Source organism: Saccopteryx leptura, chromosome X (assembly GCF_036850995.1).
Source record: "Saccopteryx leptura isolate mSacLep1 chromosome X, mSacLep1_pri_phased_curated, whole genome shotgun sequence".
Lineage (NCBI taxonomy): Eukaryota > Metazoa > Chordata > Mammalia > Chiroptera > Emballonuridae > Saccopteryx > Saccopteryx leptura.
In genome coordinates, this window is record NC_089516.1 from 23,867,820 (window position 1) to 23,891,175 (window position 23,356).

A 23,356-nucleotide genomic window follows, 5' to 3' on the forward strand; every position below is an offset into this window, starting at 1 on the left:
AAAAAAAAAAGCTAAAAAGTAGAGAAGTTCAACTGTGAAATAAATGACAGCACAAAACCCCAAATGTGAGCTGTTCAAGGCCTTCCTGGCTCCCACCTCTCACTTGGCCTTCCTCAGCACAATCTCACTACTTCTTAGCAACTGCTGTCCAAGGAGTTGAAATTCAAATGGTCTGGCTCACTGTTCACTGCTCTAGTAAAAGGTTCGTTGAGAAAGCAGCTTCTGTAACCAATGATCAATGTCAAGTTTTTGTTTTTTTTTATTGAGGGGGCTATGTACTTTAACTACCATTCCTGGGCCTCCAGTCTCCCCCAAGTAAGGGCAAGTTGACTCATAGCAACACTGGTAGGTCATTTTTTTTTTTTTTACTTAAGCTTCCAATCAGAAAGATTTGGCTCTAATTCTCAAAAATTGGCCCATCAATATATATATATATATATATATATATATATATATATATATATATATATATATATATATATATATATATATATATAAAATAATTTAGAAAGGATAGGCAAAATTTTAAAAGACCCTCAGCCTGACCTGTGGTGGCGCAGTAGACAGAGAGCTGACCTGGAACGCTGAGGTTGCTGGTTCGAAACCCTGGGCTTGCCCGGACAAGGCACATATGAGAAGCAATCAATGAACAGCTAGAGGGAAGCAGCTATTTCTTGTCCCCCCCACACTCCTCTCTCTGTAAAATCAATAAATAAAGCTTAAAAAAAGAAAAAGACATCCATCTACCAATAAACCTTCTACCTACCCTTCCGATACCTACTGAGAGTGCACAGAGAAGGAAACAGGCCAGGTGGGCAGGATTCTTTGAAAGTCAAGTCTGAGTTAAGGTCTGAAGGGTGATGGGAACTAGCCAGATTAAGAGTGAGAATGGCACAGCAAGGTAAAAGGTCAGCACGTGCAAAAGAGGCTCTTGGGCAGAGAAGAGCGTGAACCAGGAAGAATTCCAAGAAGGCGGATATTGCTGAAATCGCAGAGACGGCAAGGAGGAAGAATGGCCCCAGGTCCGGCCTGGCAGGTAGGCAGGGAGAGGCCCATTGCTGGGCTGTGCACAGTATGTTAAGGACGTAGGTCTTGGGACTTCTAGTTAAACATGGCAGATGGAAAAAGGTTTGTTTCTCTCTCCTTATCCCTAGGACTGTACTAGGATGACAGCTTTAAAAATGACATCTACCCTCTGAAAAAGAGACACACACAGCTGGAGAGAAGGTGAGAACGGACAGAGCTTCAGCATCTTGGAAGCTTGGGAGATGAGCTGATTAGGATACCAGAGGAATCGCAAGCCTCAAAAGAAAGAGAGGGAAACTGGGGAGCAGAGCGTCTACACGAGAAGCATGCCAAGATGGTTGCAAGTCTTGTGTGGGGCAGCTGTGTTAGGCTTGCTCACTGGCCTACCAGCTGCAAGCACTTTGCCTGGTGGGTGCGTAGCAGTGCCTCGTGTGCATAGCCTATATATAAGGCTATGGGTGCTTGCACTCCAGAGAGATGGTGGATTGCCTGCCAGCCACTGTGAGGGGCCATTCTTGCTGTTTGCGTGCCTGAAAAGTGGCTTCCCCGGCCTGTGTGCTTGTCCACTGTTGTGAGGCTCTATTAAACTAAATGGCCCAACGCTTTCTGGCTCCGCAGTCTCTCTACCGTCTGCCTAAATCCAGTGCGGACCTGCCTGGCCTCGGCCACCGGCATTAACCCTTGAGAATCCTAAACACCTTCTTCTGCTTGCCCACAGCCAAGTACTCTAGCCACCCCCTGCTTCACCCTGACAAAGGGCTGGAATTTTCATCTCAGCTGCACCAGGTGCGACCAAGCTTAGAAGTGACATAAGGCGCTGAAAACAGAGGGATTAAGTGCCACCACATACCGTAAGCATGTACTGCATAATCCTTAACTCATTCCTGTTGGCCAAATAAGTTTGTTAAATTTGTGTTGAGTTTGCTCACTTTTATTGTGAAAAATGGTGTTGCCGCGTGAATGGCGCTGCCAAGTGAAACTGCTAATTACATTCCTGCTTGGGAAGGGCCATTGTCATAATAATGTTGGCTGGAGAGGTTTTTGGCACCAAAAGAAGTTTTAAAAAGAGAAAGAGAAGAAAAAGGGAAAGGGAAGCCATTTTTGGAGAAGGAGAGAGGGAGAAAGAAGCCAAGATGGCAGGGTCACGAGGAAGAAGCAAGTTGTGCAGAGCGAGAGGTGTGCAGATGGGGAACCAGAGGTGACTAATACTGGTGGGGGCCTTTGATTCCTAGGAAAACCTGGATGTGTCGTCAGTGGCTTTGGGAGCCCTGAATGGAAAAGGAAGTGTTTTCCCTGTGTGTTTAATTGCCGGCCTGTTGCGAGGCTAGAATAAAGGAATGGCCCGCCATTTTTTGGCTCCACTGTTTCTTTACAGTCTGTCCAAATCCAATGGGAACCAGCATGTGAATGGCCACAATGGCTGCGGCTGTTGGCCATACAATTCCCTACTCCTAAACTCCATACTTAGTTTGCCTTTTTTTCCTACTATAAACTCATTGCAAAAGCTCTTCTATCGTGCTCGCTTCAGCAGCACATATACTAAAATTGGAATGATACAGAGAAGATTAGCATAGCCCCTGCGCAAGGATGACACGCAAATTCGTGAAGCGTTCCATATTAAAAAAAAAAAAAAGCAGCTCTTCTATCTAAGCACATCCTTATTTGCCGTCCTTATCATCAGAAGGAACTTCAAGCAGCAAGGTCACTAAATTGGTCCTCAATCTCTAACCAGACTTACTTGTCATCTCTTCAAGCTCAGCTTATGACTGTGGTAGGAAGTTAGACACAACGGGGCAGAGCAAGAACAATGGGCCAGGCCTCAGTTGTGTTTCAGCTCCAGGCCCAGAAAAGCAGCAAAACCTGACAAATGATGCCATGGCTGACCTCAGGACCAGCTGTAACAACTAATTATCCCCTGCTGGGCCAACCAATCAGTGGAGACCTCAAACCTGAAAGGCTGCACCTGGAGAGCTGATGAATATTCTATTGGGATCATCCCCTGGCACCTCCTCTAAACTCTCCACATTTAAAAGCCCTTAGGTTGGAGGACCCAGTGTGCTCTTCCCCAACATACACTCACTTCTCTCTTTCCCCTAATCTCCCCTGCTTTTGCCTCTGTAACTTGTTTCCTAAAACCCATTTCTTCCACCTCTGTGAGTTTCTTTCTTTCTTTTTTTTTTTTTGGTGACAGGAGGGGAGATAGAGAGATAGACTCCCGCATGTGCCCTGACTGGGATCCACCCAGCAACCTTATCTGGCACTGATGATCAAATACCAAGCTATTTTTAGAGCCTGAGGCTGATGTGCTCCAACAGAGCTATCCTCAGCACTCAGGGCCATGCTTGAACCAATAGAGCCATTGGCTGTGGGAAGGGAAGAGGAAGAAAGGGGGGAGAAGCAGATGGTTGCTTCCCCTATGTGTCCTAGCCAGGAATTGAACCCAGGAAATCCATACACTGGGCCAATGCTTTACTACCCACTGAACCACCAGCCAGGGCCCTCTGTGACTTTCTAAATAAACTTTCTCTTATATCAGTATATTTTGAGCCTTGACTCTAAATTCTTTCCTAGTGTAAGGCCAGTAACCACGGCCACCATCACAGCCACCTGGCCTGTGCAGGTTCGCATTTGATTCGGACAGATGGTAATGAAACAATGGAGCCAAGAACTGGTGGGCCATTACCTTTAATCCTAGCTCGCACCCGGCAGGCGAGAAAATACAGTGGGAAAATACTTCCCTTTCCATTCATGGCTCCCAAAGCCACTGACTTCTCCAAGTATTCCTAGAATCAAAGGTTTCTACCTCACCAGCATTATTAACCTCTGTTCCCCATCTCCTATCTGTACAAACTGGCTTCTTCTTCAGCACTCCATCATCTTGGCTGCTTCTCCTCTGCAATGCTAATAGCAGAAACTGAGAGCGTGAGCCCCTGGTCTGCCATATTTTATAGTGTAGAAATTAAAGCCTTTAAACCAATATACAAATAAGGAAGTCTCTGACACAAAGTCACTTATCTGAGGCATAAATGGGATTCCTCATAAGAGTGCACCACCCCCTATCATGCAACAGTCAAGGGTGTGGGGAAAATCTTAGTGTTGAGAAGATCTTGGCATTAAAAGGGTGGGAAAGGCTTAGCCTTAAAACTAAGCCTTAGGCCATAAGGACCCTGCCTGCTTACAGCCTGTCCCCCACACCCAATGCAAACTATAAGCGAGCAAACATATATATCATATTTGCAAACTTATTTGACCCACACCTAGCTAGAACTCAAGAACCAAGGTTGCTGAACCCAAAGTCTTATGTGACTCCACTGGTCTAACACCTGGTGCTGTTTTGCTCTCACTGCCTCCGACATAACCACACCAACTCAAGCCAATGCTCTTTCCTCTAATCTCTCTTTTGACAAGAGACTCGAGTCACACAGTCCACTCTCGTGACTGAAATGACCAATACGATCCCCTTTCTTTCACTCAGAACCTTGAGAAACTGTTCTGTGCTCATCAGTGCTAGAAAGGGCCACTCGGCCATGGCAGAACTACATGAAATGACAAACTTTAGCCCAGTCCCCTTCAACTCCATTCTACACACACTTCATTAATTAACCAAGCTTACTCCTCTCTCTCTCCAGAAGTGCATACACATTCCAGATTGTCTAGGGCAGAGACAGTTTAATTAATTAATGTTTATTCTTTATACTAAAGGTGATACATTTTACATGATCAAATGTGACTTGAGTTGTGTACAGCTTGTTGTTATATAACTGAATTCACAAATCATGTTTAATATTTGTAGCTTAATTCTTATTTTTTGGATTGGAAAAGCATACTTTCTTTGTAATATGGTTAACACTACCTATTTAAAATCTCTCATTTCTTCTTACAGTTGGAGAATTGGTGGAAAACTTACTCTAATGATAAACAAAAACAGCAGCGAATTTCCTCATTTCCTTTAAGGCCAGCCTCACCTTTGTCGGTTTCCAGTTTTAGAACGACTCAGTATTTCCCTAAATTCCAACATTCCTACCTTGGCCTCACCTTCTCAGTTTACTTATTTCTCCACCCTTATCTCCCAAGATTTCAACACACGATCTTCCTCCCAAAACTCTGATCTCTTTCCATTATTCCTTCGGTAACCAGAGAGCTGAGGTTCCCAAACTGGCTGAATTTAGTCTGCTGACTGGCTTTTTGTTTTTGTCTGATTGGTTTGGGCCCACATAATGGTGTTTAAAATCGCTGAATGATTTGCCAATAGTTAAAAATCTGGAGGTTTCCCATTGTCTTGCTTCTCTAGAAGAACCCAAAGACTTTCTCAAATGACGATGGGAAAAAGCGGAGGCCCATTGAGCCCTAACAGAAGCTTTTCAAGTTGCCCCAGTTCCCACCCATTGGCCTTCAGTCATTTAAATGACCAATCTGGCCCCAGGAGGCACTTCTTTTTGAGTCTAGCCTCAGCCTGCCCACTTCCTTCTTCTCCCCCAAACTTTCCATTTCCCCTTCAGCTGCTCTCTTTTCTTTGGTCCTTGTCAAAGCTCCTAACTGTGGAGCTCCTCCAGTAAGTAGCTATGATCTGGCTTTCACTCAAATTACTCTATGGAAACAGTTCTAACTGGGTTTTCCAGAAACTTTCCAGCTATTAATTCTTTGGACTCCACCTCTTTACTAATGCAGTCAAAAACTAAATGATTGTACCACCAAAAAGAGTGCCTTAATACACACCCACTTTTCCAGGGAGAGAGTGGAAGGGGGAGGACAGAGCCAACCTCTGATCAGTCTTCTGACCACATTTCACTAAGTGACAACCACTTGTACATTTTCAAAATCAATTAATATTTATCCAAGCACCTATTATGGGCCTAAATGTGTACTGAGCTTGAGTTCAAGATTCAGGCTTTGAAAAATGGAGAAAACAAAAAGATCAAATATTCAGGCACACAAAATCAGTGCATATATCCTGGGTATTTACAATGTGCCAAGCGATATGCACATAGAAAACTCTGGCTACGTGATGTCGACATAAGAAACATCCATGCTGGATAGTTCGTTCGGTTTTAGAGCGAAGTCCCAAAGCACAGAGGTTGCGGATTTGATCCCCAGTCAAGGCACATACAAGAACAGATCTATGTTCCTGTCCGTCTTTCTCTGTTTCCCTTCTTATCTTGCTGAAATCAATCAATAAAATAATAATAATAATAATAATAATAATAATAATAAAAGAAACATCCAAATCTGTACGGAATTTTTATGAGTTTATTTGAGCCAAACTGACTACACCTACTGAGAAGCAAAATCTGAATGGATTGAGAAAATGCTCCAGAAAAGAGCAGTTTTTCAGCTTCTTTTATACATTAGCATCAAAGGGGAGATGTAAGGGGGGTGACGTGCCTCTGGTAGTGGCTGAATAGGAAGGCGGGACAAAGCAAAACTGGGAAATCTCCAAGACTGGACAAAAGGAAAAAAGCCCTATTTTTTAAAAATGTATCGGGGTGACACCAGTTTAAAAAATTCTACAGGTTTCAGGTGCACAGTTCTACATCAGATCATCTGTACACTGCATTGTATGCTCAGCTCACCAAGACAAGTCTCCGTGAATCACCTTTATCACCCCTATGCCCTCCTCCACCACAAACAGGAGAGTTAACAGTGAACATTTACAGCACAGAGATGGTATTGGGTGTATGGCCAGTATCCGTGGCTGCCATCACAGCCGCCTGGCCAACACTGGTTCGGGTTTGATTCAGACCGATGGTAATGAAACAGTTGAGCCAAAAGCTGGTGTTCCATTGTCCTTTATTCTAGACTCGCACCCAGCGAGCGAGAAACACAGCGGGAAACACTTCCTGTTCCATTCAGGGCTCCTGAAGCCACTGACACATCTGAGGTTCCTAGAATCAAAGGTTTCTACACCTCACCAGACTTATTCACCTCTGTTCCCCATTCCTTCTCCTAATCCGCCATTCTGGCTGCCTCCTCCATGGGCTCTTCCTAGAATGTAATCACTCTTCCCCAGAACAACGCGATCTCTCCTCTCCTTTTAAAACCTTTTGGTGTGGAAGCCCTCCCCCAACACACATTAGTATAATCACACCCATCCCAAGCAAGAAGGGCAACTAATGTTGTTACCTGGGCGACAGGCATCCACGTGGGCAGCGCCATCTTTAACAAAGTGAGCATAATATATTTTATCTGCCCAACAGTACTGAACAAGATAACAAATGCGGGGTTCCCGTGGTCTTGTGCTCTAGTGTGGTGGGTGTACCCCTAGCGGTGCAGAAAAAGGGGATTACTCTGACATTATAAGGGTATGTTGCCTTAGATGCAAAAAGACAACAGACAGGCTCACTTAATGTAAAGACTGACCTTTGTCAAGGTAGCTACAGGCCTAGGATGTGACTACTCGCCATGATCTGCTTTTAGTTAGAATTTTTTTTTTTTCTTTTCTGAAGCTGGAAACGGGGAGAGATAGTCAGACAGACTCCCACATGCGCCCGACCGGGATCCACCCAGCACGCCCACCAGGGGCGACGCTCTGCCCCTCCAGGGCATCGCTGTGTTGCGACCAGAGCCACTCTAGCGCCTGGGGCAGAGGCCAAGGAGCCATCCCCAGCGCCCGGGCCATCTTTTCTCCAATGGAGCCTCGGCTGCGGGAGGGGAAGAGAGAGACAGAGAGGAAGGAGGGGGGAGTGGAGGAGCAAATGGGCGCCTCCCCTATGTGCCCTGGCCAGGAATCGAACCCGGGTCCCCCGCACGTCAGGCCGACGCTCTACCGCTGAGCCAACCGGCCAGGGCCTTAGTTAGAAATTTTTATGTTCAGACCATCCTATGAGGTTACTTATGGTCTCTGAGTTTGTAAGGAGTGCATGTGGGACTTCCCTGACCCCCTTTTCATCCACAATAAACACACTTATATACTTCCACAAACATATGATGTGTATAGATGGTCACGTTTTTATATAGCAACCTCAAAAGAAGCTTCTAACACAACTTAAGCTGCATTCCATTGCACATTTTTCAGGTTAACAGATTGAAATTTTTCCATATACGCTATATTATTTATGAAACTAGTGAATAGTTTCTAAGTTAGCCCGCAAAGGTTTATTTAAGGTTAATTTAAATACTCGATAAACAAAAAAAAAAATAATAAAATCTATAGCCATACTGATAAAAAGAAATGATGTGACTAATTAGAAGCAGCCTTACCTTTCATTATTTTCTTTTTAAAAAGAAATTATTGACTAACTTTAGAGAGAGGAAGGGAGAAAGTTTGTTGTTCCACTTATTTATGCATTCATTGGTTGATTCTTGTATGTGCCCTGACCAGGGATTCTCTTGCTCTCATTACAGTCTGAGCTGGGGCTTTTTTTTTTTTGGTGACAGAGAAAGAGTCAGAGAGAGGGACAGATAGGGACAGAGAGACAGGAAAGGGGAGAGATGAGAAGCATCAATTCTTCATTGCAGCTCCTTAGTTGTTCATTGATTACGTTCTCATGTGTGCCTTGACTGGGGGGGCTACAGCAGAGCGAGTGACCCCTTGCTCAAGTCAGCAACCTTGGGCTCAAGCCAGCGACCTTTGGGCTCAAGCCAGTGACCATAGGGTCATGTCTGTGATCCCATGCTCAAGCCAGCAACCCCATGTCTGAAATGGAACTTCTTTTTTTTGAAACAGATAACAAAGATATCAAGACTTTCCCAAGATATAAAGAAATTGGAATAAAAAAGAAAAATTATAAAACTCAACAGAATGCTTATCAGCGAGAAAGATGACTCAGGTGTATTTAACTGTGGCAGTCTCCAGGTTGGTCTACTCAACACCACTTTCAAATTCTTCCTTCCTGGCCTTTCTCCACTACAAAGGCTGGAGATCACAATATTTTAATCCAGCCAGGGGCAGGCATGTGGACACCGTTCTGGCCAATGCTTGAGAAGACGTCTGTAAGAAAGGGTTTACTTTTCCAAACTGAAACACAAGGAGCCTCCAAGGGAGAAGGTCCTTTCTCCTACTTCCTGCCAGAGGGGCAGCAGTCATCACGGAACCATGAGGTCAAATGTCACTTGCTAAGTATGGGACAGCAGAACAGACACTGGCCCAGAGCGATGGCATCAGGGAACTCATCCTTACTTCTCCACTGTTTCCAGACTTGTTATACAAAACAACATCAGCCTTATGCGGTTGAGAGATAGTTCGTCAGATGTTTTATTACTTGCTGCAAAATGTATTTCTAATTGACATGTTAATTGGACTGTAATCAACACTGAACAGAACACCGAACAGGGAGCATCATCCATTCCCTGCAATCCTCTTCAGGGTAGAGGAAAAAAGCAGTAAAGACATGTTAGTTCAAAGTTTCCCATCTTTGCTACCAGGTGGTGACACTGATGCAGGACAGCTTGACAGCTGAAAGTTTAAAACAATGTTATAGCAGAGGGCTGTTAAAAACAAAACAGGCCTAAAATGGAGTCACTTGTGCTAAGCCCCACATCCAGCAAACCAAGACTTAACCTAATGACAGTTTCCACTCTCCTAGAATTGGAACCTTAAACCTGACAATCAGGAATCACCCGATCAGCACTAGTGAGGTGGTGATCTGCCTGATACACCCTCGTCATCCCCCTAGAGCAGTGATTGGCAAACTCATCAGTCAGCAGAGCCAAATATCAACAGTCCAACGATTAAAGTTTTTAAACTTAAATTATATAGGTAGGTACATTCCTTATCGAGGTAGCACACGTGGTATTTTGTGGAAGAGCCACACACACTTAAGGGGCCAAAGAGCCGCATGTGGCTCCCGAGCCACAGTTTGCCAACCAGGGGTCTAGAGGAAACTGACCTTGCCACCATGAATCTACTTTCTGCTAGCATAACTTCCTTGTCCTGCTCACTCCCTTCTGCCTCAAAAAGCCTTTCCTTTTGTACAGCTTCTCAAAGCTCCTTTCTATCTGCTAGATAGGATGCTGCCTGATTTCAGGAATCATTGACTAAACCCATAAGAGCTTTAAAATGTACTCAGCTGAATTTTGTTTTTTAACAGGGCTTATATGGATAAGGCATTCTTCTAAACCAGGGGTCCCCAAACTTTTTTCACAGGGGGCCAGTTCACTGTGCCTCAGACCGTTGGAGGGCCAGACTATAAAAAAAACTATGAACAAATCCCTATGCACACTGCACATATCTTATTTTAAAGTAAAAAGACAAAACTGAAATAAATACAATATTTAAAATAAAGAACAAGTAAATTTAAATCAACAAACTGACTAGTATTTCAATGGGAACTATGCTCCTCTCACTGACCACCAATGAAAGAGGTGCCCCTTCCGGAAGTGCGGTGGGGGCCGGATAAATGGCCTCAGGGGGCCGTAGTTTGGGGACCCCTGTTCTAGACATAGATAGATCTGCCGACGGTCTAACTAGACATTTGTTTTGAATGAGATGTACACAAATTTGATTCTTTCAGATGTAAGATGATTAAAATTTTTAGATGTAAAAGTTATATCCCTGGAAATTTAATGTCCACCTATATATGAACACTTACGAATAACTAATTTTTCATGAACTCTTTAGCCATGTTCATATTTTTATCCCTTCATCAACATAAAATTTCCTTAAAAGTCAAGTATCATCTTTCTCATCGCTCCTTTATAAAAAAATTTTATTTACTGATTTTAGAGAGAGAGAGAGAGAGAGAGAGAGAGAGGAAGAGAGGGAGGAATGGAGATGGAGGTAGAGATAGGAAGATATGTAGAGTGAAACATTGATTTGTTCCACTTATTTATGCATTCATCGGTTGATTCTTCTATGTGCCTTGACTGAGGATCAAACCTGCAATGTTGGCATATCAGGACAACGCTCTAACCAAGCGCACTACCCAGCCAGGACCTTACTCATAGCTGTTAAGATAAACGTTATTTTTTAAAAAGCTTTGGTAATTTTCAATTATTCAGAAGTTTTGAAACTCAAATTAAGATTTCTAAATCTATCCTTTATCTGATAGTCTAAGTTTCAGATTCTGACTGAAAAGGATTTGCTTACTCTCTCTGCCTCTCTCCATTTTTCTGGTTCCAACCTCTACACGCCCCCCAGTATCCATTCCCCTTAGTACCTTCCTGAATAAAATGGATGCCAAAATGAACACCAGCGGAAACCTGACAGTAATTACCATGAAAAAAAGAATCAAATTTACGGTCTAGCAAAAAACTTTTCCTTTTTTTTTTTTTTTTTGGCAACATTTCTGCCTCAGGCTGCTGTTCACACTTTAATCTTATTAGAGAAAATAAGTCATTTAGGTTTTTATTGTTGTTTCATTGTTGATTGAAAAGTGGTAGAAAAAAATCAGTTAAATCCTTAAGCGTGAATATTTGGTCCAAGATAGTACACAAAGTCAAAGTTGTTCGTTTCTGTGTTTTGTACACTCTGGGGGGTGATGGGGACAGGTGATATGACTCCAACTGCCCATGTATCCAGAAGCCTAGCCATAGTGTGATGTTTATAGAAACGGAGCATGTGACAGAAAATGTTCTCTTTTTAGTGTTCTGTGTTCATTTTTCTGGAGACTAGATACTAGTGATTAGATCCTGATAAAGATGCTAATGTGAAGATCATTCTTTTAAAAAAGACCCATCACACCTGACCAGGCGTTGGCGTGGTAGATAGAGCGTTGAACTGGGCCGCGGAGGACCCAGGTTCGAAACCTCTTGGTTGCTGGCTTGAGTGCGGGCTTATCTGGTTTGAGCAAGGCTCACCAGCCTGAGCCCAAGGTCACTGGCTTGAGCAAGGGGTCACTCGGTCTGCTGTAGCCGCCCCCCCCCATCAAGGCACATATGAGAAAGCAATGAACAAATAAGGTGCCGCAACGAAGAATTGATGCTTCTTATCGACTTCCTTCCTGTCTGTCTGTCCCTCTGTCTCTCTCTGTCTCTCTCACACACATACTCTCTCTCTCTCTCTCACACACACACACACACACACACAAAGAAAGGATGCCTTCAGAATGGGTGGATCCACATTCACCTATAGGGGTGTCTGAGCAAATCATCTGCATCAAGGTAGGGAAATGATCAGTGTCACCAGAAAAAAATCTCTTCTTTATCACCTCAAAACTATGTTGTCCTTGAACGCTGCTTGATATAAGGCATGTCCTCCTTCACTTGACCAGTTTGAGGGTTCACTCCAACAATTACACACATCTGCACAGCTCATGAATGGCTCTGAAGCCACAGGAACAAGTGTCCCCTTTCCCCTTCTAGTTGCATTGTCCAGGGTTCCCCTACCCTGCTGTTGGGCAGATAAAATGTATTATGCTCACTTTGTTAAAAACGGCGCTGCCCACGTGAGGCCGTTGCCCAGGTGATATTAATGTGTGTTGAGAATCCTTGTAGCCTGGGGCTTGGTTTTGGGATTAAGCCTTTCCCACCCTTTTTGATGTGGGGTGGTACAATCCAATCATGCCTCAGAAAGTGACTTTGTATTAGAGACTTCCCTATTTTGTATATTGGATTAGAGGTTGTGAAGCTACAGTATAAAGTCGGGGCAAAACAGAGTTTGGGCTCTTGGTTCCTGAGATTATCATTAGCAGAGAGAGTAGAGCCAGCAGTGGAAGGAGGCCACGTGGAGGAGGCCAGGAAAAGCAGCCAAGATGGCGGAGTGCTGAGTGAGATGCCAGTTTGTGTAGAGTTTGTATTTGGGATAAGGAAGGAGATGGGGAACAGAGGTGAATAAGTCTGGTGAGCTAGAAACCTTTGATTCTAGGAAACTCGGATAAGTCAGTGGCTTTGTGAGCACTGAATGTGACTGGGTTTTGGAGCCCAGTGTGTATTTTTACTTGCCCGCCGGGTACAAGCTAGAATTAAAGACTATGGCCCATCAGTTTTTGGCTCCGCTGTTTCTTTACCGACTGTCCGAATCCAATGCGAACCTGCATGGGCCGGGAGGCTGCTCTGATGGTGGCCTGGCCTTGGCTACTGGCTCTACACCCGCCTTTGGGACTGACCCCTACCTCACAGCTGGTAGGAACCATTCTCCCCTTCTCTGCCTGTTTGCTTCTCTCTCTTCTCATCTCAGCTTTCACCGGATCTGAACCATCCTTTATTCCCTTCAACTCCTCAAAAGAAACACTGGGACAAGCTTCAAATAGCTTTTAAAATGTAGATAACTTTTACTTTTGCCCTTTTTGTATCCAAGTATTATCTATAGAGTCCAAGAGAAAAACAAGAGGTGGGCCAATGGGAGAAAAACAAGAGGTGGGCCAATGGGAGAAAAACAAGTGACGGGCCAATGGGAGAAAAACAGAAGTGGCGAGCCAATAGGAGAAAAACAGAAGTGGCGGGCCAATAGGAGAAAAACAGAAGTGGCGGGCCAATAGGAGAAAAACAGATGTGGCGGGCCAATAGGATAAAAACAGAAGTGGTGGGCCAATAGTAAAAGGAGTGCTCCCATTCACTGAGTACCAAGGCGACATGCTGCATGTCCCTTATGCCATACATAGTGCCCTGGCTTTCATATTACCAACGTTGTCCAATATAAGTACAGTGAGGCTCAGAGATGTTTCATAACTTCTCTAAGGATGCATTCCTGAGCCTGGATTCAAGGCCAAACCTTCCTGATACCCAAAGCCCTTGATGGCCTTCCCCACTCCTAGCTGTAGGAGAAATGTCTTTTATCTATTGTGTTTGTAATCCCAACCAGCATGATGGTGACAGGCCTTCAGAAGGACCATGAGTCAGGGCAGGGGGCAGAGGGTGGGATCGCAGACCTGAGAAATCACAGACACCTTCCCACAAAAACAAAATAAGGACCAGAGAGGGAAGCTGACAGGCCAGTGGGGTGGCGGGCCCTCTTATAGCTAAATGCCCAGGTCTTCTTATCTAGAGAAGCCTTGGGAGTCGAGAACTCCCCTGCAGCAATGTGAACTTCTACCCACAAAACATTTCGTTCCCATAGAAACATGGACTGGCCTTCTGTTCACACAGTGCAGGGCATCAGACATTCTGAGGGTTAAATGAGATTCCGTGATTTGGGAACCTAACCACCATCTATAACACATTCTATTCCAAGCTGTAAGCAACTAACTTACAAATAAACTTTTTGGAACACAGCCGGAGGGTAAGTTCCGAAAGGGCTAAATCTCGTCTCCAGGCAGGAATGTGGATCTTTGCCTGACTGCCGAGGGATTTAGCGGTTACTGGGCAACAAGGAATTAAATTCTTTAGGTAGCTTTAATTTATCTCTACCTACTCCTTATGGGTATTCTTTGGGGGATTAAAAAAAAAACCATACTTTTATCAAATAAAACGATATAATAGCGTATTAGAACTAGAAATCTTATTCTAAATCTTCCTTTCCCAAAATAAAGAAAAAGGTGGGGGACTAGAAAGTTCTTAGTAACTTGTCCTGCGTTCCCTAGTTAGCTGGAAGAAAAACAAGGCCGAGAAGCCAAGTCTTTCTCTGTTTCTTTCTTCCCTGGAGAAAAAAAGGGGTGCTTTAGTAAAATTACTAAAGTAGCCAAGGACCTCTCTTTATTAAACAGGCAGATGCCAACATATTTTCACATAAACCGAAGCTAGTTTTCCTGCACATTCCCCCGCCTTCTTTTCTTCGTTATTTTATTTTATTGCCATAAGAACGCTTCACACTGCCAGAGAACCAAATACAAAAAGGTTCGTCCTAAGTGGGAATTCAAAACTACTCTTTTGCCTGAAGGGCTCCCGCTTGCTCTCAGTTTGAACAGAGAGACCATGAATTTCTTTAACCTTGACCAGTATTTGCCATCACATTAAATGTGGAAAACAAAATTTTCCCAAAAGCAAGTAAGGCCTCATTTTCTCCTTGGAGTAGTTTCTAGACCAGGGGTCCCCAAACTTTTTACACAGGGGGCCAGTTCACTGTCCCTCAGACCGTTGGAGGGCCGGACTATAAAAAAAACTATGAACAAATCCCTATGCACACTGCACATATCTTATTTTAAAGTAAAAAAAAAAAAACGAGAACAAATACAATATTTAAAATAAAGAACAAGTAAATTTAAATCAACAAACTGACTAGTATTTCAATGGGAACTATGGGCCTGCTTTTGGCTAATGAGATGGTCAATGTCGGTTCCATATTTGTCACTGCTAGCTGTAACAAGTGATATGACACGCTTCCGGAGCTGTGACGCGTATGTCCCGCGTCACCAGAAGTAGTGCTGTACATGAGTGACGCCGCGCTTTGCGGTGCCGCCACATACAGTACTCCTCTCACTGACCACCAATGAAAGAGGTGCCCCTTCTGGAAGTGCGGCGGGGGCCGGATAAATGGCCTCAGGGGGCCGCATGTGGCCCGCGGGCCGTAGTTTGGGGACCCCTGTTCTAGACCTTGGGATCCTCTTAACTTTTCAAGATTCTTAAGCACCCTGACATGAAAATTCAGAATTGTTCTGAAGAGAAGTGTGCTATGGGAGGAGTCAGGGAGGGAGGGTGTCAGGAAGAGAGGATGCGAATTTCTCTTAAAGAGCATTAGCAGTCCAAATCCTGTATGAAGAAGCCAGGTCCCAGACACTCCCTTAAATGTGTCAGCATATAAAACAGTTCATCCTCCCTGTACTTTTGACAATAATCTTAATTTCTCCATTTGATAATAATGATTTTTTGGATTGTTTTGGAAGTCATGAGAAGCAGTTAGCATTCAGAGTTTTCGATGCTTGTCTAACTTGACTTACAGGCTACTAGGTGCTGATGTTAAACTTCTTACATTTATTTCTGGGTTTACATCTCATAAAAATACTAACATGACTCTGAACATAGCAAATTTTCATTCACAATCTATCAGGTTGTTACTCTTCAGAAACAAATGCGTTACTTTAATGATATAAAAGGCGATGGCATCAAAGAACAGAGCATTGTTGTCTATTATGCTATCAGTGTAAAAAAGAGCATATTTATATACAAGTTTGCTTGTTTATACATAAAATATATATAGGAAGAAACAGGAACTATACTATTAACTGCCTCTGGGGACCAATATCAGGGCTAAGAGGCAGACTTACTTTTTACACTACCTTCTTATTTCATTTTTAAAAGTCATGTGCATATATTACATTTTTAAAATGACTGAGTATTAAATCTATCTTCTTTTCCACACCTCACTCTCTGTAATTTCTTCCAAACTGTTTCCTCCACCACCTTCCAGAAGAGCATTACTGTATAATGGAAAAACTGATGGATAAAGAAGAAAACTTGATGGCCTCTGAGTTATGAGTCCGCAATAAAAGAACAATAATGGCTATTATTTATTGGGTACTAACTGGATGCTAGCGATAAATACTCCAATTCTCAGATTATACCCCCAACTTTGATCCTGTTATTTCAACCCCATCTTACAGATAAGGAAACCAAAGGCCTAAGAATTGAAACTCAAATCTGTTTGACACTAAAGCCACTTCTCATAATCATGATGCAGTTTGCCAGGGTGCTTGGGTCAGCAACCCTAACTTTCCTAAACCTTTAGGTTCAAGTTTCATCACGTGTAAAGGAACCAATAAAAGTACCTGTTCTGTCCAGGTGGTGACGCAGTGGACAGAGCATCAGACTGGGATGTGGAGGAGCCAGGTTCGAAACCCCAAGCTCACCGGCTTGAATGCGGGCTCACCAGCTTGAACGTGGGATCACAGACATGATCCCATGGTCACTGGCTTGAGCAAAGGGGCACTTGGTCTGCTGTAGCCCCCCCTCCCCGGGACAAGGAACATATGAGAAAACAATCAATGAACTAAGGGGACTAAGGAGCTGCAATGAAGAACCTGTGCTTCTCATCTCTCTAGAGCCCTTCCTGTTTGCCCCTATCTGTCCCTGTCTGTCTGTCTTTGTCACACACACACAAAAAGAACCTGTTCCGAGCACTGTTGTGAAGATATGAGATACTGTATCTTAAAAGCTCCTAGGAGAAATATGTCCAGGATATGTACTTGCTCAGTAAAAGGAAACATACCTTGTCCTTATGATTTCGTATATAAAGTGCAATAAAAATACAAGAAGTCTTCTTATCATGTTGATGGTTCTAAAATATTTTAGTTCTCCTTCCCAAATGACTCCAGGATACCTCCCTCTTCAAAAGCCACTGTCACATTCAGGAAGAAGTTTAGCTCTTGTGCTAAATCACTGGTTTAGAAGTTTAAAGTACATTGAAATTGCAGCTGTGCTATGTGAGCAAATTACCTAGTGCACACAAAAATTAGGGGATGGGAGAACGTGCAGATACTCCAGTACTTGCAGCCTTTTGTACAGTGCATTTTCACCAGTGAAATAAAAGTTGGTTTTGCATCTCATTTGCATAATTGAACGACTTTCTTCGACTTGTTTGCTTTTCTGATCTTGTTTTTTTTTAAATGCTTCTTTTTATTGTTTCATATTCATTTTGAAATATCCCCTAATTTTTGTGAGCAGTATATTTTCTTTGACCTTCATGTGCACCATGGAGATAATACACTTCATGGGCTTTTGATAATATTAATGAAAAATATATGCTTATGGTATGGAAATTCATATGTTTATATGAGCAGCCCAAAGTAAGTTTTTATAAAAAGATGAACTATGTAAATAAATCCGTAAGTATAGAAATCAATAAACTCAGATCCATTTCTTACTGCCTCAATTTTTTAATTTCCTCTTACTTTGTTCAAGGGTATCACTAGTCTCTCTGTCGTCAAGGCTGAAAATCTAGAAGGCATCTTATAATTCTCTTCTTTAAAACCCATCTAGCCCTGGCCAGTTGGTTAGAGCATTATCCCTAAGCACAAAGGTTGCTGGTTCAATCCCCAGTCAGGGCACATACAGGAACAGCTCAATGTTTCTGTCTCTCTTTCACTGAAATCAATCAATAAAAAATTTTTAAAAAGGTTTTTAAAAAACATCCAATTTGTCACTACTTTCAGGTAATTCTACCTTGGGCAGAAAACTTCTGGAGTCATGCCCCCTTTTTCTTTCTCCCACTGCAATCCTCAGACAGACCCATATCATCCCAACTGCCACAAAGCAAAACGAAAGAAAATAACTAACCTCTCTCCTCTCTAAACATCCTGAAACCATCCCATCAAATTCTTCTACCTCAAAACAGAACAGAGACTTTATCATCTCTCTCCTCCGAAGAGTCAAAAATGTTTTCCCATTGCCAATAAGATGAGATTTCAATTTCTCATTCTATAGTGTAAGGTACTTAATATATATACCCCTCACCTAATGGCAGGGAATCAGCTTTTCCGGCAAAGCTCTGGAGGAGACTTCAAAGAACAATGTCCTCACTGACCCTCAAGCTACTCTCTCCATTTTACCTTTGTTTATGCTGCTCCCACCCGATCTGTAATATCTTAGCTTACATTTTAACTTACCTGTTGCAGAATTCCTTCCTGGAACAATGTTTTTTTCCTACTCTCCAAATAGACTTCCCCAATGATTCTAATCAATATTGCTTTTTCTACCAACATACAGCACCACACATTTGACCTTGATATTCTGTAAGTTAGTATACATAGCCTTACAGCATTCATTAACCGTTTCATGTATGGTGATTTTATTCCCCAAAGAAGACAGTAAGGTCTTTTGTGAAGTTGACATATGCTTTTCTAGAATCCATCCAAAACAAGTAAAAAAAAGATTCCAACTCTGCATGTGCGCATGCGCGTGTTGTTTGCTTTACTTTTAAACCTTCACTCATTCCAATGGGAGACATTTAAATTTGCTTTGAAAAACAAAATGGGCATATTCTGGCATTAATAAACTATTACAATTCTATAATACATCATCTGTATATTGTGTAGAATTGTACACCTGAAACCTATATAATTTTATTAACTAATGTCATCCCCATACATCCAATAAAAATAAAAAATTAAATTTAAAAATAAACTATTACATCAGCAACATGAGGAAGTACCACGGTTGTCATCTGGGTTCCAAAGACAGAGGGAAGATAGAATAACTTAAGTGTTCTCCCGCTGGCCACAAGTACACCTGGTGCTGGTCATCATTAGTAGTCAAAGATATACAAATAACACGATGCTTTTATTTTCCCTATTATAATAGCAAAAGTGGCCCTGGCCGGTTGGTTCAGCGGTAGAGCGTCGGCCTGGCGTGCGGGGGACCCGGGTTCGATTCCCGGCCAGGGCACATAGGAGAAGCGCCCATTTGCTTCTCCACCCCGCCTCCCTCCTTCCTCTCTGTCTCTCTGTTCCCCTCCCGCAGCTGAGGCTCCATTGAAGCAAAGATGGCCCGGGCGCTGGGGATGGCTCCTTGGCCTCTGCCCCAGGCGCTAGAGTGGCTCTGGTCCCGGCAGACGCCCTGGAGGGGCAGAGCATCGCCCCCTGGTGGGAAGAGCCTCGCCCGCCCCTGGTGGGCGTGCTGGGTGGATCCCGGTCGGGCACATGCGGGAGTCTGTCTGACCGTCTCTCCCCGTTTCCAGCTTCAGAAAAATACAAAATAATAATAATAATAATAATAATAATAATAGCAAAAGTAAAAATAATGCTCTATGCTGGCAAGGGCATAGTTAGATAGGCATTCTCATGTATTTAACAGTATAAATGGGCACAACCTTTTAAGAGAATTTCAGGCAACATATACCAAGAAACTTAAAAGATTAATACCCTATGACTCAGTGATCACACTTCTCCAAATCAAATATGGAAAGGCTTTAGGCACAAAGATGTTCCTCACAGTCTAACTTAGAGCAGTAAAAAAAAAGATTGGAAGCAAGTGTGGAAAAAATTATTAGCTCCATAGACTTGAACTGCATCTTGGCCAGAAAACATAACTAAAGCAAGAGACTACAAGCCTTAATTGACAGTGTAATGAAGACCTTTGAACAGAACGTGATCATTGTAGGCACAAGTGTTTTCAGAAGATAACATACTCTGCTATAGCATTCTCCTTCCAGATAAACAAGCTACAGCTAAGTGAATTGTTATTATATCAGTGTAAAAATGAAAACTTACAAAAACTCATAAAGTTGAGTTTCTGTCTAAATTTGTTTGCTAAAGAAGGCAAAGATTTTCCTGTAATGTTGAAAGTTTCCAAGGATAATTGCCTTCTCACCTTAAGATCATAAATAAATACTTGGGTAAAAGAAATTTTAGCCATGAAAACATTTGTAGCAGAAAACTGTTCACTTAAATTTATAAACTATTATCATCAATAAATTTAACTTGTCAACCTTCGAATTTTTGATTACCTATTTCTGACCACACAGACTGTATTCTGTAATATCTCTAATACATATTATTAGCTTGTTGCACAGAAGACATAATGCTATTTCTCAGAAGTCTGTTTATAATAAGTTTCCAGAATGTTAAGACTGATTTCCATAAACTCAACACAAATTTGGGTTTATCTTGTCCTAAACTTATTTTTGAAAAATGGGAAATTGTTTTCAAAAAGTGGTACTCTAAGAAAATACAACTTGAAAAAACAACATCCCTGAAGAACTTATAAGAATAAACAAAAACTTATGATATTTAATGAATAAAGTAGGGTACAACACTATAAACATAACATTATGTCAAACAGCCACATAAAAATGCACAAGAAAAAAAAATTGGAGGTGATACTTTAAAATTAAATGGTGGTTATTTCCGGTGGCGAGATTGAAGTGATTCCTATTTCCTTTATATACATAACTTCTTCCAAAATTTCTGAAATCAACAGATGTTTTAATGTTATAGAAAAATAAGATTACTGAAAAAATTGTTATACCTTCAGGAAGTTTTATTTTCCTAATACTTTTATTCTGTTGTCCTAAAAGTTTAGGATTCACAATGCTCGGCATGCTCTTAAATATTTATTGAACCAAAGAACCAATGGATGAATGAGGCGATACTATCAGCACATCAAATTGTTTTTCTTCATTTTAATTTTTATTTATTTTTTCAACTTTTTAATTGACTCTATTGAGAGGACATTAATTAAATTATACAGGTTTCAGGTGTACGATTCTACACTCCATCATCTGTATACGGTATTGTGTTCAGCACCCCAAGTCAGTCCCCTTCCATCACCATTTATCCTGCCATCACCCTCTGTTACTTCCCTCTATCTCCCTTTCGCTGTAGTAATCACGTATGTTGTCTATATCTATGATGGCTTTGTTTTTGCTTAATTCCTTCACCTTCACCCAGCCCTGCAACCCTCCTCCCCTGACAGCTGTCAGCCTGCTCTCATAACTATGAATCTGTTTCTATTGCGTCTTTTTATTTTGTTCAGTAGATTCCACATGAGTGAAAATCGTATGGGATTTGTCTTTCTCTGACTGGCTTATTTCACTTAGCGTAATGCTCCCCAGGTCCATCTATGCTGTAGCAAATGGTAACATTTCCTTCTTTTTCACAGCTGCGTAGTGTTCTACTGTGTAAATGTACCACAGCTTTTTCATCTAATCATCTTACTGATGAGCACATGCACTGCTTCCAAATCTTGGCTATTGTAAATAACACGGCAATGAACATAGGGGTGCATACATTCTTTCAAATTAATTTCAGGTTTCTTTGGAGATGTGTGTGTGTGTGTGTGTGTGTGTGTGTGTGTGTGTGTGTGTATTTATTTATTTATTTATACACACACACACACACACTGCTCATAAAAATTAGGGGATATTTTATCACTTCATATTCATTTTAATACCCCCTAATTTTTGTGAGCAGTATATTCCCACAAGTGGAACTGCTGCGTCATAAGGCAACTCCATTTTTAATTTTCTGAGAAAACTCCATATTGCTTTCCACAGGGCTACACAAATCTGCATTCCTACCAGCACTGCACAAGGATTCCTTTTCCTCCATATCCTCACTAACATTTACTTTATTTATTTATTTTGAGTGAGGGAGAGAGAGGCAGGAAGGGGTAGAGATGAGAAGCATCAACTTGTAGTTGCATCACTAGTTATCGATTGCTTTTTATATGTGCCTTGACCGGGAGGCGTCAGCCAAGTCAGTGACCTTCGGCTCAATCCAGTGACCTTGGGCTTCACACCAGCAACTTCTGGGCTCAATCCAGCAACCATGGGATCATGTCAGTGATCCCACGCTCAATCCGGTGACCCTGTGATTAAGTTGGTGAGGCTGCACTCAAGTCAGAGACCTTGGGACGTCAGCATCCCAGATTGATGCTCTATCCACTGTCCTGCCACTGGCCAGTCTGTTTGTTGATTTACTGATGATAGCTATTCTGACAGATATGAGATGATAGCTCATTGTGATTTAATTTGCATTTCTCTGATGATTAGTGATGGTGAGCACCTTTTCATAGGTGTATTGACCATCTGAATGTCCTCTTTAGAGAAGTGTCTACTCAGGTCCATTGCCCATTTTTTAATTGGATTATATTGTGTTTTTGGTGTTGAGTTGTGTAAGTTCATTATAAATTTTGGACATTAACCCCTTATCAGATATATCATTGACAAATAGGTTCTCTCATTCAGTGGGCAGTCTTTTCATTCTGTTGCTGTACAAACTTTTTTATTTTGAGGGAGTCCCGTTTGTTTATTTTTTCTTTTGTTTCCCTTGCCTGAGGTGACATATCAGAAACAATATTGCCATGAGAAATGTCCAAGATTTTGCTGCCTATGTTTTCTTCTAGGATTTTTATAGTTTCAAATCTAACACTTAGGTCTTAATCCATTGAATTCACTTTGTATATGGTATATAAAAAGGTGGTCTAGTTTCATTTTTTTTTGCATGTATTTACCCAATTTTCCCAAAACAATCTATTAAAGCGACTGTCATTATCCCATTGTATGTTCTTGCCTCCTTTGTCAAATATAGTATTAACTGACCATATAGGCATGGGTTGATTTCTGGACTATATTCTGCCCCATTGATCTATATGTCTGTTCTTATGCCAGTACCAGGCTGTTTTGGTTACTATGGCCATGTAGTTTGATATCAGGCAATGTGATTCCTCCAACTTTGTTCTTTTTCAGGATTGCTGTGGCTATTCAGAGTCTTTTGTGGTTCCACATACATTTTTGGAATATTTGTTCTAGTTTTGTGAACTATGCCATTGGTATCTTGATAAGAACTACATTAAGTCTATAGATTGCTTTGGGTATTATGAACATTTTAATAATGTTCATTCTTCCTATACATGAACATGGTACAGGCTTCTACTTGTTTGTATCTTCTTCAATTTCTTTCTTCAGTGTCTTATAATTTCCAAGTACAGGTCTTTAACTTCTTTAAATTTATTCTTAAGTATTTTAATTTTTTAAGCAATTGCCAATGGGAGTGTTAGTTTCTCTTTCTGATAGTTTATTATTGTTGCATCAGAATGCAACTGATTTCTGGGTATTAATGTTGTACCTTGCTACTTCACTGAATTC

General features: G+C 41.9%; 1 protein-coding gene and 1 non-coding gene across 11 annotated transcripts in view; one reads left to right on the top strand and one right to left on the bottom strand.

Moving 5' to 3' along the window:
• The window catches only part of DMD (dystrophin), a 1,890,745-nt gene that overhangs the window by 125,281 nt on the left and 1,742,108 nt on the right, over positions 1–23,356 (bottom strand). The window lies entirely within an intron of this gene.
• LOC136386581 (U6 spliceosomal RNA) lies at positions 2,542–2,648 on the top strand. Its single transcript, XR_010747951.1, has one exon. It is a non-coding gene; the product is annotated as a U6 spliceosomal RNA (small nuclear RNA).